This window comes from Nyctibius grandis, chromosome 1 (genome assembly GCF_013368605.1).
Source record: "Nyctibius grandis isolate bNycGra1 chromosome 1, bNycGra1.pri, whole genome shotgun sequence".
NCBI lineage: Eukaryota > Metazoa > Chordata > Aves > Nyctibiiformes > Nyctibiidae > Nyctibius > Nyctibius grandis.
The window spans coordinates 17,608,188-17,626,360 of NC_090658.1; the positions used below are offsets into that span (position 1 = coordinate 17,608,188).

At 46.7% G+C, this 18,173-nt stretch overlaps 1 protein-coding gene across 1 annotated transcript in view; it reads right to left on the minus strand.

The window, feature by feature from the left end:
• The window catches only part of LOC137667058 (TOG array regulator of axonemal microtubules protein 2-like), a 67,297-nt gene extending 49,766 nt beyond the window's left edge, over positions 1-17,531 (minus strand). The window contains exons 1-2 of the mRNA XM_068407488.1: positions 16,964-17,531; positions 15,342-15,755 (exon numbers count right to left, since the gene is read on the minus strand). The gene's annotated coding sequence lies outside the window, so the exon portion shown is untranslated. The remainder of the gene's footprint in view (positions 1-15,341; positions 15,756-16,963) is intronic.
• Positions 17,532-18,173: the final 642 nt, after the last annotated feature.

Genomic DNA, 18,173 nt, shown 5'->3' on the forward strand with positions numbered 1-18,173 from the left:
TCAAAAGAGCAATTAATCACAAGCATCCTGCCTTTGTCCGTCCCGTGTGAGTTTTACAAGTTGCATGAATTTTCAAACACCCCTGAGGACAAGCACTGGAGTTGTTCCAGATTTGCAACATTTCTTCACAACTGGCACTTCAACAAGAGCAGAACAAAACATTTGGACACAAAACCCTCAGGCTACAGAAGCCATTTCAGGACGTGGCTAGAACACTTGTTGTGACAACCTGTTTGCTTTCTCACAGCCGTCAATACGTGAATGAGGCTGCCCACGTGGCTCCTTCAGGAGCACAGTGATTAGGAGAAAACAATTCTAACTGTCCATTTCTCTTGCTTTAAACCATATGAAAATACTACACGCTAGGAAGAAAGCTGCTTCTCTTCTCGCTTCTGAGATGATGTACACCTAGATGTATATACGTATCAATGTGTATAGGCTAACAGGGTATATGCATGTACACACATACGCAGGTTTTCACGGGGCACAGAAGCATCGTAAGGCAGTTCTAATAGCCTTAAAATAATCCAATAATCACACAGGGCTCTCATGTGCTTCTCGGGTGTGTCCTGGTTTGGCCCGAACCAGGCCAATTAGTCTTAGAGAAACCAAGGTCACTGCTAAATTCCTCACTGCTTATGAGTGAAGAGCTGAAGGGGGCTCGCACCTGCAGGGAGGAGCAGACAGGGCAGGTGACCCAAGATTGACCAACGAGGTATTCCATCCCATACATGTCATTCTCACTTTCCTATTTATCACTAACCCACTGCCTCCTGGAGGTGGGGCCCAGGAGGGAGGGGCCCTCCTGTCTCCCACTGATTGGTACCAGCTTTGCCAATTCTCCAGTTAAAAGCCTGCAGGTGTGATGACAGGAGAGCTTTTGCATTTTCCCCTCTGTTTGTGCTGGGTGGAGCTACTGCATTTTCCCCTCTGCCCATGCTGGGGGAGCAACTCTGCCTGAGGAGGATTTCCAAGCTCTCAGTCTTGGCTTTGTATATATTTGTATATATTTGTATATATTTGTATATATTTGTATATATTTGATTATTTCTATTATTATTGTTATTATACTCTTTTTCATTATTATAGTTTATTAAAACTGTTTTAACTTTCCAACCCATAAGTCTCTCTCCCTTTTCCCTTTCCCTTTCCCTTAGGGGAGGGGAGAGGGTTAACAGAGAGCATCTGCCACCTGGTTAATAGCCAGCCCAGCTTTAAACCGTGACAGATTTATTGGTGCCCAACGTGGGGCTCGAGAGAAGCTCCAAGAGGTTGCTCTGATAAGTTGAATCCTGGCTCTGGTGGGAGGAGACCCAGAGAGCTCAGCTGAGAGAATATCAGATTTCTTCCTTTGAGATTTACAAGGGGTTGGAAAGTTAAAACAGATAGTGAAGATGGTGATGTCATTTTTGAATGCTGTGTTATCTCATCTTTTTATGGAGTTTCTTTCACAGTTGAGTATTGCAATGATGCCTTATCTGCCGTGGGCACTGTGTTATTGCTTGCTTCTTATGAATGTTTACATGCAGTTTAGCAGTGGGCGCTGGTCGAAATGTATTGTTTTGGTATGGGGTTTGATACTGATTTATGCTGTGATAAACTGGGCAGTTAATATTCCGATCTCTTATCTCTATGACACAATGATGGGCAGCTTTAATCGCGAATCAGTAGCAGCGACTTCATCTGCAAGCTCCAGGCGTCCTTTAGCTGATTCTGTTAATGATTACACTTCCGGTTTTACTTTGGGAAATAGTACCTTCTCCTTTTCTGCCAAGCTGATTCCACCAGATTTTGTGAAATTAGGATGGTGCTGTCTAGGTGGCATGTTTTTATTTTTGGTTGTCCTGAATGTGTTTCTGATGTGGGATAAGATTAAATATCGGTGCAGGGACAGTTGTAGGTGTTATGCAGCCACCTCAGATCCTACAGTGTGTACTGCCGCTACAGCCACTAAACCCACTGAAGCCTCGGCAGCCTGTACCACAGCTGCTACACCCCCCAAGATGGCCACTGCAGCTACTCAGACTCTCAGCACTCCCACGACAGCCACTGCATCTACTCAGACCCCAGCATCTATCGAATCTGTACCAATTGCTCCTGTAACCAGGAAGAAATACCAAAAGAAATCAGCTCGTGAAGTAAAGGATGATGACTCAGAGTCTTCTAAGGCAGAGCCATCATATGACCCAGGTGAGGGCCCTTCTCAGGCAGAGTTAGGGCCTGACACAGATGGGGGTTTCCTCGATTGTCCTTTTAAAGCAGACCCATCACAGAAGAAAGGTCCTTCTAAAGCAGAACTATCACAAGAGGAGGACTCGGATGTAGAGATAACCTACCACTCCTTATCCCTGAAGGACCTGAGAAATATAAGGAAAGACTTCAGCCGTTATGACGGTGAGCCTATTATTACCTGGCTGCTCCGATGCTGGGATAATGGGGCAGATAGCATGCAATTAGATGGCAGAGAAGCCAGACAGTTGGGATCCCTCTCCAGAGATGGTGGTATTGATAAGGCGCTCGCAAGAAAGTCAAACACTGTCAGTCTCTGGAGGCGACTCTTGTCAGCTGTAAAGAGCAGGTATCCCTATAAAGATGATGTTATGAGTCACTTAAGCAAATGGACCACTATAGAAAAAGGTATTAACTACCTTAGAGAACTGGCTGTGCAAGAGATCATTTATAGACACCCACGGGAAGTTGTAGATCCTGATGAAGTGGAATGCAACCGATCCATGTTCCGGAAGGTTGTGAAGAATGCTCCACCGACATATACCCATACATTGTCAATATTAGTATGGGGAGAAGATGACATGGCACGTTCTACTGTGGGCGAAATGGCTAACTGTATGCGACAGTATGAAGACAGTATTTCTTCCCCACTGCAGGCCCGTGTCTCGGCTGTGGAAAAACTGACTAAGGAGAACAAGGACTCATTTAAACAACTGTCAGACAAACTGTCCAGGATCGAGAATAAACTTGACTCTCTACCTACACAGGCACGCATTGCAGCTGTTAGGAGAAAACGTTCTCCTACAGGACCAGCTCAAAGGAAACAGAACACATCACGAGGTATCCTGTGGTTTGCCCTGCGTGGTTATGGGGAGGACATGAGCAGATGGCATGGACAACCTACCAGTACCCTACAGGCACGAGTACGTGAGTTGCAAGCTAAAAGAAATACCAGAGAGAATTTTTCTAGAAGGATGGCTGCTCCAGTTACCAGTGAGCAGGACCCCAGTCAGGGGAGATGGGCCTCAAATCACTTTTTCCCAAGTGTGAATAGGAGAAATGAAGGTCCAGTCCCTGTGAGCAGCACGAATCCATTTCTTAATTGAGGTGACATGTGCTGAAGAAGCTCCACCATATAATGAACTACCAGAGGATGAGAAGCAGTATGCCCTGTTCACCGATGGATCCTGCTGTCTTGTAGGAAAGCATCGGAAGTGGAAAGCTGCTGTATGGAGTCCCATATGACGAGTCACAGAAGCCACAGAAGGACAAGGTGAATCAAGTCAATTTGCAGAAGTAAAAGCCATCCAGCTGGCTTTAGACATTGCTAAACGAGAAAAGTGGCCAAGGCTGTATCTTTATACTGACTCATGGATGGTGGCAAATGCCTTGTGGGGGTGGTTAAAGCAGTGGAAGCAAAGCAACTGGCAGCGCAAAGGGAAACCTATTTGGGCTGCTAAATTGTGGCAAGATATTGCTGCTCGGCTAGAGAAACTAGTCGTGAAGGCACGTCATGTAGATGCTCACGTACCTAAAAGTCGGGCAACTGAGGAACATCGAAACAACCAACAAGCGGATCAAGCTGCTAAAGTGTTCCAAATAGATTTGGACTGGGAACACAAAGGTGAACTATTTTTTAGCTCGGTGGGCTCATGACACTTCAGGTCATCAAGGGAGAGATGCAACATACAGATGGGCTCGTGACCGAGGGGTGGACTTAACCATGGACTCTATTGCACAGGTTATCCATGATTGTGAAACATGCGCCGCAATTAAGCAAGCCAAACGGTTAAAACCTTTGTGGTATGGGGGGCGGTGGTTGAAATATAAATATGGGGAGGCCTGGCAAATTGACTATATCACACTCCCTCAAACCCGCCAGGGTAAACGTTATGTGCTTACCATGGTGGAGGCGACCACCGGATGGTTGGAAACATACGCTGTGCCCCATGCCACTGCCCGGAACACTATTCTGGGCCTCGAAAAGCAAATCTTGTGGCGACATGGCACGCCAGAGAGAATTGAGTCGGACAATGGGACTCATTTCAAAAACAGTCTCATAGACAACTGGGCCAAAGAGCATGGCATCGAATGGGTATATCACATCCCCTATCATGCACCAGCCTCTGGGAAAATTGAACGGTATAATGGGCTGTTAAAAACTACCCTGAAAGCAATGGGGGGTGGAACCTTTAAAAACTGGGATAAACATCTGGCACAAGCTACCTGGTTAGTTAACACCAGGGGATCTATCAATCGAGCTGGCCCTGCTCAGTCAGACCTTCTACATACAGTAGAAGGAGATAAAGTCCCGGTGGTGCATGAAAGGAATCTATTGGGAAAAACTGTCTGGATTCTTCCTGTAACGGGCAAAGGTAAACCCATTCGTGGGATTGCTTTTGCTCAGGGACCTGGATGTACTTGGTGGGTGATGTTGCAAGATGGTGAAGTCCGATGTGTCCCTGAAGGTGATCTGATTATGGGTGAGACTACTTAAGTCTGAACTGCATGTTGTTACTGCATAAGTGTCTTTCAGGTTAAGACAGTGGTGATGAGACCGGAGCTAGCTTCATCAAGTGGCGTCCAGTAACCTCCTCGAGTCTGACATCTTTAACCTGCAACCCGTGGGCACGAACCATGACAAAAGAGAGACTGCTAGCCAGAGAGACTGCTGAGAGACTGCTAACCAGATGGAAACCCACAATCCTGAACCAAATGAACTTAATGAACTTTTTGTATAGAGAAGAATCATAAACTAGTGATATGTGTATATATATTTGAAAATGAAAAGGTAGTGGTGATCTGAGTATGACATGAATGGTATGGAATAAGGGGTGGAATGTCCTGGTTTGGCCCGAACCAGGCCAATTAGTCTTAGAGAAACCAAGGTCACTGCTAAATTCCTCACTGCTTATGAGTGAAGAGCTGAAGGGGGCTCGCACCTGCAGGGAGGAGCAGACAGGGCAGGTGACCCAAGATTGACCAACGAGGTATTCCATCCCATACATGTCATTCTCACTTTCCTATTTATCACTAACCCACTGCCTCCTGGAGGTGGGGCCCAGGAGGGAGGGGCCCTCCTGTCTCCCACTGATTGGTACCAGCTTTGCCAATTCTCCAGTTAAAAGCCTGCAGGTGTGATGACAGGAGAGCTTTTGCATTTTCCCCTCTGTTTGTGCTGGGTGGAGCTACTGCATTTTCCCCTCTGCCCATGCTGGGGGAGCAACTCTGCCTGAGGAGGATTTCCAAGCTCTCAGTCTTGGCTTTGTATATATTTGTATATATTTGTATATATTTGTATATATTTGATTATTTCTATTATTATTGTTATTATACTCTTTTTCATTATTATAGTTTATTAAAACTGTTTTAACTTTCCAACCCATAAGTCTCTCTCCCTTTTCCCTTTCCCTTTCCCTTAGGGGAGGGGAGAGGGTTAACAGAGAGCATCTGCCACCTGGTTAATAGCCAGCCCAGCTTTAAACCGTGACAGGGTGTCAAGCCATCTATCTGATTACTGACTTCCTATGCATCACAGCTTTTATTTCCCAAGCTCTGGCATATACAAGGACAACTGCTGTCATTTTGCTAGGGCCAGTAGTAGGTAGACATACTAAGAAAGTCTTATCAGCTGGAAAAAAAACCCCACCCTAAAGTGAGGATTTTTTTCAGCCTGTCACTCAGATGGCAAACGTCCCAAGCCACATCCAGGTCTCACGCTGCAGAGCCACAATAGTGTATGATGACTCTGAGGGGATGGAAAGAACTTTCCAACAGCCTTTAAACAGCTGGGCAGGGGGGAGCATCTCTCACCTGAGAATTTCTGGGTGCCGTCCCACGCACAGACACCTCCGGACAGCGGCTGCAGACTTACCACGAACCCCATTTTTGCTGTCTTTTCCACGAGGGGGAGATGCAGCTGCAGCTAGCATCATCCCCACTGGGACAGACAAAGCTACAGGTGCACAAGCTCTCTCAGCTCCTTCAGAGAACTCATGGAGATGGGCACATCTTGCACCCCTGAATACCCGGGACTCGGAAGAGGCCTTGTCGGAGTGTGTCTTCACAGCCTTGAAGACGACCAGAGGTCCAACAAACATCCTTACCATCCGGCAGCTCTTAGCGACCCATCTTAGGATCAGACCTGTTCAGATTTAACCCAATACTTTTCCCAACCTCACCAACTTCCAGCGTTTACAGGAACTGTAGTACAGATCCTGCTTCCCTGAAGTTATGTCTACTCTACACCTGATTTTACTTGATCCCCTCAATTCATACTGCTGGTTGTGTGATCCAAGCTCATCATTTATCTTAATTTTTGCTCAGCTAGCTTGCTTACTCTTCCTACTTTGGAAGAAGATTTGTTATCAAATAATCAACGTTTATCTCACTAAGCAGTTTTCTGATCTCCTCTAAATACTATAGTTTTGGTAGTAATCTGAACTGCATTAGTGCAAATTATAAGCACTGCAGATCTCAAAATAAATACGCAACGTGACTTGTGTACGCTGTGAAATCACAATCAGCCAAGCTCTTCTCTGAACTCACAGTCACTACAAACTAATTCCTGAGATTGGCTGACAGCCATCGTGTCAATTCTGCATATCACTGTCATCTCAGCTTGCCTTTTCTACGGCCACCTCATTAGAAACATTGAGACCGGAGGTTCAAGAAATACAGACAGTTGTATAACATGATACTCAGCTTGCACATGACAGTTCTACAAAACGTATGTGTAAATCCACCTACGGACAAGTATCTTCTATAAGGAAGCATGTAGTGCCACCTCAGGAGATTTTTCATATACCTGCCAGTACTATTTGGTCTGCTTGAAGGGAAATGGGTAGGCTGGTCAAAAGTCCTTTGAGGAGCTGGAAAATGTCATCTTTGGCAGGGATGACTTAGCAGTACGCAGAAAGGGAGCAAACTCCATCACAGGCTAGGAAAACATCCCAGCCCTCCCATCTCATTGGTGGCCGAAGGTTAACCAAGGCCTTTCAGAGGCCCCTTCTAACACATCTCCTAAATCTGGTTCCAATGCACAAGGAGGAGAGAGGCTGGCTGGTGCACAGCCGTGAACAGTGAAGGCACGCGTTCACAGCATATATGCAAATACATGAAATCACATGCTAAACCTGACTCAGCTGAAAGCTTTTGCACAGTCACCCTTCATATAAGACATATGGTTTTCATTATAATGTGCATAAAACATCTTAAATCAGTTTGACATGTTTTCAACAGGGATGAGAAAAACACTGGAACGAGAAATATATATGGCAGGTAACTAAGCAAGCAACTCTGCAGTCCCAGGATGAGAAGCAAGATTTGTCATAAGCTAACCAAAGATTTACTGTAACACACACCTTGAAATGATTACAAGAAACTCTAAGAGAGTTCAAGTGTCATCTACTGACAAGAACAGTAAAACCCTACCCACTGTATTGATTCGTTGCCTAAACTATATACTTTTATAGTAATAATGCCAAGGTAGGCCTGAGGGCAATGCATTTCCAGTTACGACTGCTGTCATTTGCTGCTTTTCTCCCCAACAGCACTCTCAGCATTAAGAAACACTAATGACAGACATGAAGCCTGTGCTTTTTCAGCTTATTCATCCTTGAGGGCTTGCAGTCACACTGTATTCTGCCAACTCTAGCACACACTCACAGCCTGCTGAGTACCCAGATTTCAAAAGCCAACAGCTTACTGGTACTTACAGAATTTCAGAAGGGAGGAACAGGAGACCTGTAATGAAGAAGTGCCTCAGCGTGCAAGCAACAAGGCTCGTAATACTAATAAAATATGAAACAAACCCTGCAGAATTTACATTTCCTCTAAATACATTTCATGTAACGGTATATCTAAGAGACACTATTATAAAGTAGGTTCACTGTTTTGTTATGGCACATTAAAGGCAATCTATTTCAAGCTCCTTGGAGAAGCCACCTTGCAGTGGCTGGACGCTGGATTTATGAAAGGATGCTAGGTCCCCAGCTCTGAGGGGGGAATTTTGGAAGTAGCACTTTCCCTATCTGCCACCTCACTCGGGAAATCCCAGTCTCAATCAGCAAAGCTTCCCAGCTGGGTGAAACTCTTGTTTCCAGGCATGCCTAGAAGCAGGCTGGCTTTCAAAGCGCTGAACAGCTCAGTGCTTGGCTCCTCTCTAAAGACCAGGGTGGGTGTTCCACACTACACCAAAGACATCAGGGTCCACACAAAAGCAGATGAAGGAAAGCTCTCTTCTGCTCTCTGCTTTACTGGAGAAAGGATCCACCTGGGATTTGCAGGGCCAGATTTAGCCTTGAACTGGGAGAAGGCTGCACATCATCTCCTCATCACACCACCTGGGACATGCACCCATCCGACACTAACAACCGGATGAGGAGACGGGGTTCCCATCCTCTCAGCTTGTCATGGCCCTCTCTCCAACTCCTCCGTAAATCCACCCCATGTAGGATGCCTGCCTGCCTTCATTACCCCCTGCTACATGGTGGATCCAAACAGGCCTGAATTTCCCACAGCTCCTGCCTCCATCAGGAGACCCTACCCAACACCTGCACCCAACACACCTGAGAAAACTGAGCTCTGCAATCTAAAGTTCTGAGCAAAGTTGGCCAACCTCTATCTAGTTGCTCTTCCACATGCTGGGTTTTATTTTATTTTCTTAATTGTGGTTTATTGATTGGAACAGGGTCTGGACGTGCATTTTTCCCTTCTAGGCTCCTCCTCAGCTCAGAGTTGGAACGTCAAATGAGACCCAGAAGAGACTGAAGGCATCTAAAACAACCTCCCCAGGACTTGGGTACCTAGGTACATAAAAACAAGTAAAACACCACCGTTTCACCAGGCCAACTGCTCAAAATGTCACCGCTATCTGCAAAGACCTGCTTTGTTGTTTGTGGTCAAGCTTCCAATTTGGAGCCCAGTAACCACCAACTCACCCGACGTCCTCCTACCACACTGAAATCAAGTAAGTGACATTGCATGACTAAGATGAAGACATTCCCTTACCTTTCTATGCCTACACAGAAATACAGGTGTATAAACGGAAGGAATATATATAGACATATCCATTCAATACTGCTCAAAAACTATTGACAGTCATCACTCTGAGGGAAACAAAAGCTTTCAGGAAAGTAATTCGGCCACCAAGAAACAAAGTTCAGAGAACACTGGGAACTATTTATGATGGGAAGTCAGACCTGGCCAGTAAGTGGAAAACCAGAATTTTCTACTTTCTGTCTCAAATGACGCTTTAATTTTGAAAACCACCAAATTCCTTTCTCCTTTTAAAAAAAAGGGGTAAAAACATTAAAAAATTTCCCCAAATGGGCTAAATGTTTTAGATTGAATATTGTCTTTGTTCAGACTGAAATAAAGGTTTTCTTTTATGTTCTGATTTGGCAGCAAACGCCAAATCAGTAATTCGCATAGCTTCACTGGGAACATAAGAAGATGTCAGACAAAAAAGAAATAGGGGGTGTAAAGGAAAATAGAAAAGGAAATAATCTATCAATTCTTCAGTAAACACTGCTCAGAAAACAGTTCAAATCCCAGGATTCCCATTAAAAAGGCATGAATAAACTGAAAAAATTCCAAAGAAGTTCAACAATAAGGATAACAGGATTACCGGGCACTGTTCATGAAGGGAGATTAATGGAACGCAATTCGTGTATCCTAAGACACAAAGAAATACTGGCCACACTGTTTACAACAGGGATGAGGAATACAGCTGGAAAACTGCAAAGAAAACCACGTAACAGCAACACAGGATTCTGGCTGCGATGTGTATTCACAGAGTCACAGAATCAATCAGGTGGGAAGAGACCTCTGGAATCATCAAGTCCAACCATTGCCCTGACACCACCATGTCAACTAGACCATGGCACTAAGTGCCATGTCCAGTCTTTTCTTAAACACATCCAAAGATGGTGACTCCACCACCTCCCTGGGCAGCCCATTCCAATGTCCAATGACCCCTTCTGAGAAGAAATTCTACCTAACGTCCAACCTGAACCTCCCCTGGCGAAGCTTGAAGCTATGTCCTCTTGTCTTATCACTAGTTGCCTGGGAGAAGAGGCCGACTCCCACTCCACTACAACCTCCCTTCAGCTAGTTGTAGACTGCAATAAGGTCACCTCTGAGCCTCCTCTTCTCCAGGCTAAACAACCCCAGCTCCCTCAGCTGTTCCTCATAGGTCATACCCTCCAGACCCTTCACCAGCTTGGTCGCCCTCCTCTGGACTCACTCCAATACCTCAACATCTTTCTTGAAGTGTTATTTCACAAAAAAAGACTTGAAATAAAAACTGATGGTTGGTGGGAGTTGTGCATAGTAAAGTGTAGCTGGAGTAGGTTCAGAATACTTTAACCAAGGAATCAGAAAGCTGTTTTAAACTTTGGCATAAATAATACAGATTGTCGTTTCAAAGCAGAGCACAAAAATTAAAATAAAAATCTTCTAAGGGAAGATTCATAATGGCCTCTTTCATATGCACAGTATTTCTTTCTGTGGAGGCAAAGTGGGCTGAAAACCACATAAAACAGCCAGGAAGAGCAGAAAATTTGCTACAGTAAATACACAAATTGCAAAGCATGGGCTAGCTTGACCTCACACGTATTTTAAAACAAATACTTAAGAGTGTGCAGTGTGTATAGCATCAGTTTCTCTTCCTTTGACTCATATTCCATACTGGATTAGCAGAGGAGAGAAAAAAACCTACTTAAATATCCAAGAAGAAATCTCTTTGGCTAAAGATCACAGCTGTTGCCATCTTCCATACCTGCCTCAACTCTGACCTCTAAACCCCAGGGCCTGTCTTCGGCCAGGAACTCAGAGATCTTTTCCAGGTGCAGGAGCACGTCCCCACTGTCCCCAGGAGACCTGCTGCGTCTCTATCAAAAGGCATCTGGAGCTAAAAGATGAGTTGGATGGCACAAGTCTCACCCTGTCCAGGATCCTCTGTTTTCACTGACTTCTGGGTGCTTCCTGCAGCACAGAATCTCCCTGTGCAATGCGAGGTGCCTTGGGCAGCAGTCCTCAGACACAGGACAAACAGAGGGTGCCCAAGCTTATCAGGGATGAACAGAAGAGGAAAAGGCATCTAATCAGACCTACTTGAAGATCTAAGCGTGATCGTCAGACACAAACTTTCTTCCAAAGCTGAGTGTCTAAGAATGACTTTCCTTCCCGTAAAACAAAACAAACCCAGAAATAAAAGAGAAAGGGGTGGGACTTGGCTTCCACAAGAGCTAACAGCAGAGCTGTCGGAGACCTGATGAGGAACACAGGAGACTGGGCTGGGATTCATCTGACTGAACATGGATGTCTCTAACGTAGTCACCCATCTCTGAGCCAACCTTGGTCCCATGTTTAGGCAACGGAGAGTTAGTCAGTATAACCAGTGACTTCAAGGTACTCTTTATGTTACCCTAAAGGAGACGCTTATATATTAGGTCAGAGGGACCGCGCACTAGATTCACTGATTTTATTCATTATATCTCCTTTAAAACAAAACAGGACCTTAGTCCACTGGTGCAGGCAGAGACAATTACAGCTACATTACGGATGCACAGCTGAGGTCAGATAAATTACACTCCATCTCTGCTCTATCCAATTTGGCTCAAGACCATGAACTCACATCTCCCTCACCTTTCAAACGGCTCCCGTAACCCCCGGAAGAAGGGAAATGGCAGATTCACCTGTTAAAGCCCTTCCATTTCCTATGAGCAACAGGACCAGTCACTGGACCAGAGAAAAGAGAGCCAGTCACCACCCGTAGCCCACAGCTCCTGAAGGTTGTCTAAGGAGACCTGTAGATTCAAATTTTACCTCTTCTGAATCACAAATACCAAGGGATTTATGCCAGAAAGAGGAGCTCCAATGGGACCTACTGGCTGCTCTGTGTCCGTTGACCCAACTGGCAGGGACCAGTCAAAAAACGCCACAGGGACCCAGACATTCTGCAGCATGCGGGGGGGGGGCGCTATGCAAATAACAGAGCCCCCAACAGCCACTTCACACCAGGCAATCCAAAGGCCACTTTAAAGAGGGTTTAATGTTTAAGCAAGCTAGAAGGGGATCTTGTCAGCCAGGAATCCATCAGCAAGCACTTGAATCTCTAAGGGAACCAATTTTTGTAACATTGAATGGATATTTCTAATTGTAAAACCATTTACTCTCAGCAGGAGAAGATCATTCCCTGTATACTAGCACTCAGCTATTGCCACACACCTTCCCCCCCCCTTTTTTTTTAAAAAAAAAAAAATAGTGCCACTAAGCAGTATTTGAGATGGGAGGCAAATGTGGGTAATTCTTCCAGAAATAGAGGCAGCTCAAAGCAATTGTCCTCCTATCCCATACAGACCATCCCAAAAGAAGACTGAGCTCCCCAACAGGTCTTGCATGACTGCAGTCCTCTCCCCAGTAAGCCCAAAGAGAAACGTGGTGCTGTTGAAAAGAACCTTAGCACTTGAAAACTTTCATAACAAAAATCTGGATGAGATCAGGAGCTCCCTTTGAGGCTCAACAAAGCTGTACTTAATGCACAGCCTGGGAAGATGAACTCAGAGCTTTTACGAGAAGGCCTCAGATCTCCCAGCGCTAGCGCTGACAGCAGCTTCCACACGCCAAGCACAGGGATGGATAAATGTCTTGTCAAGAGTAAGGAGTCCCTTCCAAGATCTCCAGACAGCTTGCACCACAGAGGGCATCTTAAGCAAGCTGCTCTGGAAGGTGTGCACACACTGGCCACTGAAAAGCTTTGCTCAGCGCTACCAGATGACTTCTAGTTAAATTCAGTGGCAGAAAGACAAACGGGGAGAGGCCACAGTCCCGCAAGCAAAGCGAGCGGAGAAAAAAACAAAAGATAGTGGGGGCAATTCTGGAAGCAGCAACAGGCCATCTGGCAGACAAGCACCACTATTTCTAGATCGAGGGGTCCTGCAGATCAGCCCACCACCCTCACTGCTTCACGAGCACTATGCCAATGGCTCTTCCCATCTTCTGCAAAGGGGAAGAACAGTCACAGGCAGTAAAATAACAGAGTTAAGAAAATTACACGTCACAGCCTTGACTGCACAATCCTCAGAAACACCTGGGAAAAGACAGCGCCTCTCTTTATCCCTAGGAGAACAATTCGTTCTCAATTAGAACAATTAGGACTCCTCCTAAAGGGAAACATCATTTAAGCCCTTATGAAATTTTATATGGGAGGCCTTATCAAATACCTAGATTACCAGGAGAAATACATATAACGGGAGAAACTGATTTAAACAAGTATTTGGTATCTCTAGAAAAAGTGTTACAGGAAATAAACAAACAAGTTGTTACTAACAAATCTTTAGGTTTAGACTCTCCAGCACATTCTTTTCAACCAGGAGATTGGGTCTATGTGAAATCCTGAAACTCTGAACCATTGACTGAAAAGTGGAAACGTCCATTTCAGGTTACATATACTGTGGAAAAGATTGGAGGAAAAGGACCTTGGATTCACTACTCCAGTGTAAAGAAAGCCCCAACTCCTTGGACAATAGAGCATCAATCACCTTTGAAATCAAAGTTAACCAGGCAAAATGTTTAGGATCCTATGTGTAAGTATGGTAATCATAGAATCACAGAATGGTTTGGGTTGGAAGGGACCTTAAAGATCATCTAGTTCCAACCCCCCTGCCACAGGCAGGGACACCTTTCCTCTAGACCAGGTTGCTCAAAGCCTCATCCAACCTGGTCTTCAACACTGCCAGGGAGGGGGCAGCCACAGCTTGTCTGGGAGCACGATTTTAAATCGGTTAGGCTTTACTACTACAAAATCAAATGGCCCTTGCTTTACAAGGGGGTGTATGTACCAGTTGTGTGTATGTAGATCAAGCTGGCAGAATATCCAACAATTTGGCAGAGATTTGGAAACAAACCAAAGTTCTACGTGAGGTAACTAAAGATAACACCTCATGGGGATTTGAGGAGATTTGGAACAAACTTACATCATGGTTACCAGACTTAACATGCTTAAAAAGACTGTTCATTATCACAATCCTTGTCATTTGTGTTCTTGCTTGTATGATGATTCAATGTTGTAATTGGTATAATCAATTATGTTTGAAATGGCAATATAATAGGGTGATATACGTCTTTTTGATGAAATTCAAACATCCTTAAGAAAAGGGGGGATTTGATACCTCAAACAGTGGGACCCTACAAAATCATTTATAGAATAGAAGCTTCTGTAATTGCTGAAACAAGGCCGAATTACACAAACAGGATGTTAGACAATGGATAGAGAGGAAAACTATACCGCGGTTAAGGAACCATACCAGCTTAAACAGGTTAAGAAGAAAAATGAACTGACAACTGAAGCAACCAAGCATGATACGCTGAACGGCGCATGTGCATCACTGAAGTGCACCAAAAGGACACAGGAGTGACGACCACCAGAGGGGCCTGGCAACCCTCAAAGACCGCCAGGGTACAAGACTACACATGCACCAGTGGGTGTTAACTTATATAAATAGTTCCAAGAAATGATTTAAATAAGTATGAGATTTCTGGGAAATCCAATGTGTATGCATGATTACATGACAACATAAGGAGGGCTTGCTGGAACTGAGGTTGAGCACGACTGGAGAACATATCCCCCATGCTCCCTGCACTGCAATAAAGAATGCCTGCTTTCTAAAACTTAAAATAAGCCTTAGAGAGTTTATTTTCTGACTTTTTCACTATCAGCCCCTCCTTCTACACTGCCACAGTTGCGAGGAGTCTGGCTCCACTGCCCTTGCAGCGGCCCTTTAAGTAGCTGTAAACTACTAGCAGGTTGCTCCTCAGACTCCACCAGACTTCACAGGCCCAACTACCTCAACCTCTTCCCTTTACTTATCCTCAATAAAAGGCACTGATTTGAAAAACAGTCAGGGGAACAGTGCCCAGAAATTAACAGCAGCCCTTGTCTTTCCACTTGTTTGAGGTAGATGCAGGTTAAGGGGGAGTTTGAGAAAATACAGAAAAAGCTTAGATCAGTTTGGTTTTCTAAAACATACAACACACAATAGAAATGACAAACTATACCTCTCCCTTCACCTTTGCTAACGTCTTAAAACAGAGATACTTTACCATACCTGTGAAGGAAGTAGTTTGGCAATTGCTCCACTACAACAACAAGAAACTCTGACACTGAAGCTGAGCTGCTCATTTGCAACAGGTTGCTCCCCACTGCTTTTGGAAGGGTCTTCTAAGGAAGTCTTGCTTTCAGTCCAGCAGTCCTGAGCACTCTTTCTCCCTGGTACCACACACCTCTCTCCAGCTTCCGCCTGACATTGCTCAGTCAGTCTCTCCCACTTGATCCTTTTTCTGCCTTCTAGTTGCAATATGTGTCGCTTCTGATTTTGTCTTGAGACGAGATGGGTTTTCTTGAGAGACATTGTCTTTTTTTACCCCCTCATGCCCGTGAAGGTTTCTCCAAAGAGCAATAACATCCAGCCAATGCTTTGGCTCCTCAATGACAAGGCTCTTAATCTCATGCAGCATTCTCCCTGGAAGAAAAAGCAGTTTCAGGGCAAGTAGTTCAGTCTCAGCATTTCATTTTCCTACAGATTGAGAACAGATGTTAACAGAGACTGTGTTCAGATTTCATTCATGTGTGAATCCAGGAACCACAGCAGCAGCCACCACCACAGGCATAGCTGAGCTCTCAACACCCACATACCCCACCAGCAGAGACCCAGGCATCCCTCTGATTACATGCTCTGCAGAGCCAAGATTAAATCTTGCAAGGGTTGAACTCTGCAGAAGAATTCAGGAGCTCTAGAAAACCAGACCACCTCTGAGAGTCATTCCCAGGGACACAGCACCAACCTCCCCAGAAAGCACCTGGTCCAGGATTAAGAAATGCGGGACACTTTCCAGCATTGAAAGACAGACACAAACATGAATCACTTTGATTCAGCTCAGAATAAAAGCCACAAGTTTACAAGGGAAATCTCTCCTTGCTATTCATCAACCTACTTCCAATCCTGCAAAGTCAACAACACACGCCTAAACTTACACCCATGGGCAGTCCTCTTGAGCTAGCTACAAGAGAGGCATGAGGAATAGAGGTCAATTCACTCAAAAACCCTGAAGCTGGTCAAGGGGTGGGGGGTGAGGTATTTCTAGTTCTCATTTAGCATCATGGTTCAATTTGATCCTTGTCATCTCCCAAATAAAATCCCACCAGCACACAGATATCAATCCATCTGACTTGAAACTCTTACGCCAACACTGACAGAGAATGAGACCCGAGTAGCTGAGACTTCCGACAAATCTGCATACTGAGCAGTTAAGTGATACAGGATATATGTCTGGATCTACTTTGACTAAAAGAAAATGACTCATGGTTAAAATGCATACAATGGGTCCAGAACTGGACTTCAGGTTCAGACTGGGGTGGGGTTGGATTTTTTTTTTTTTTTTGGCGGGGGGGGGATATGTGGTATTACACATACACATAAATGTACACTGCCAGCAGAACACAGGCTGGTAAGGTATCCTCGGCACAAAGACAAGCATTGAAAACATACCTGGGTGAAGGATATTTCAGAATTGATTACTGTCGACTAGAACTACAGCTGTTAGTAAATTAATAAAGTAAATCAAATACTAACTTCATAAATAGGCCTTGAACCGGGGCATCAACCTTCTGCACACACACCCTGGCAGCAAACCGGCGGGGAGGACCAGGGGGAAGGAGTCAGTGCCATACCTTGATTGCGAAGAACGGCAAGGGGGGATGTTCCGTAAGCAGCAAAAACAGTCTCTCTCCAGACTTGACTCTCCTCAGCTCGCGCGGCTCCTCCTCTGCGCTGAACAAGACCTCTCCTGAGACGCCGTCCGCCTCAGGGGAAAAACACAAACCGAACCGGGAAGGTTTGGGCGAGCGCTTTCAGCGGCCCCTCACACCCGCTCGCCCCTTCACAGGGAGGAGGGCAGCGCAGACCGCAGCTCACCGGGGGTGCCGAGGGGACACGGCCTGACCGAGTGGCCCATGTCCTTGCCCATGGCAGGGGCGGCACTAGACGCTCCTTAGGGGTCCCTTCCGACCCAGACCAAGGCCAGACCCGCGGGGCCTCAAGCAGGCGGCGGCACAGTCCATGCCGCGGCCGCCCGGCTCCGGGCCGCCAAGCGAACGAGGCCGCGTTCCCCGCCGGTCCGCACCGCACCGGGTGGGCACGGGCACCGGCACCGGCTCCGCCCTCACCTCCCTGGCGCCGAGCCACGCCGCAACTCCCGTCCCAAGAAGGGCTCCAGCCCGCGGCCCGCCCCCGCCGCCATCTGGGCCCGCCCCGGCGCCCTCAGCGCGGCCCGGGGGGCCTGACGGGGCCCCTCCCCGGTGAGGCAGGGCCAGTGCCCCTGCTGCCGCCTGCGTCGGTAGCAGAGAAAGGTGCCTAAAAGCCCCCGGTCCGGAGTCTGTGCCCTCGGGGAGCAAGTCTTGCCCTGCCCCCGCGGGGCCGCTTCACCGCTCCGTGCGTGTGTCACCGTGGCGGGAGGTGACGCCCTGAGGGACCGTCAGTGCAGGCGGTCAGATGAACGGCTGCAGCGCAGCTCGCGCTCCGCCTGTGTCAGCAGAAGGCCGCGCCGCCGCTCCTGCCAGGGCTGGCGGGGTGAGGAGCATCGCTGTGGCGCAGGAGCGGTGTCTGCAGCCGCACCGTTCGGGAGGAACACGTGTAGACCCCCCCCGGGAGTGACCCGGCACTCACAACCCGGGGGAAGCGCCAGGAGGGCAGCGGGGAGCCAGCAGCTCCCCCCACCACAGGCCACGTTCTCCGCTGCAGGGCCGGTGGCCCCACAGCCAGCGCCGAGTCTGCAGCGCTGGGGGCTGCTTAGTGCGACGAAAACAAAGGGAAAGTACGGTGACAGTCTGCACGCGAGGAAGAGGGTGGCAGTGAGATGTTCTCCATCTCCCCTGGGTGACG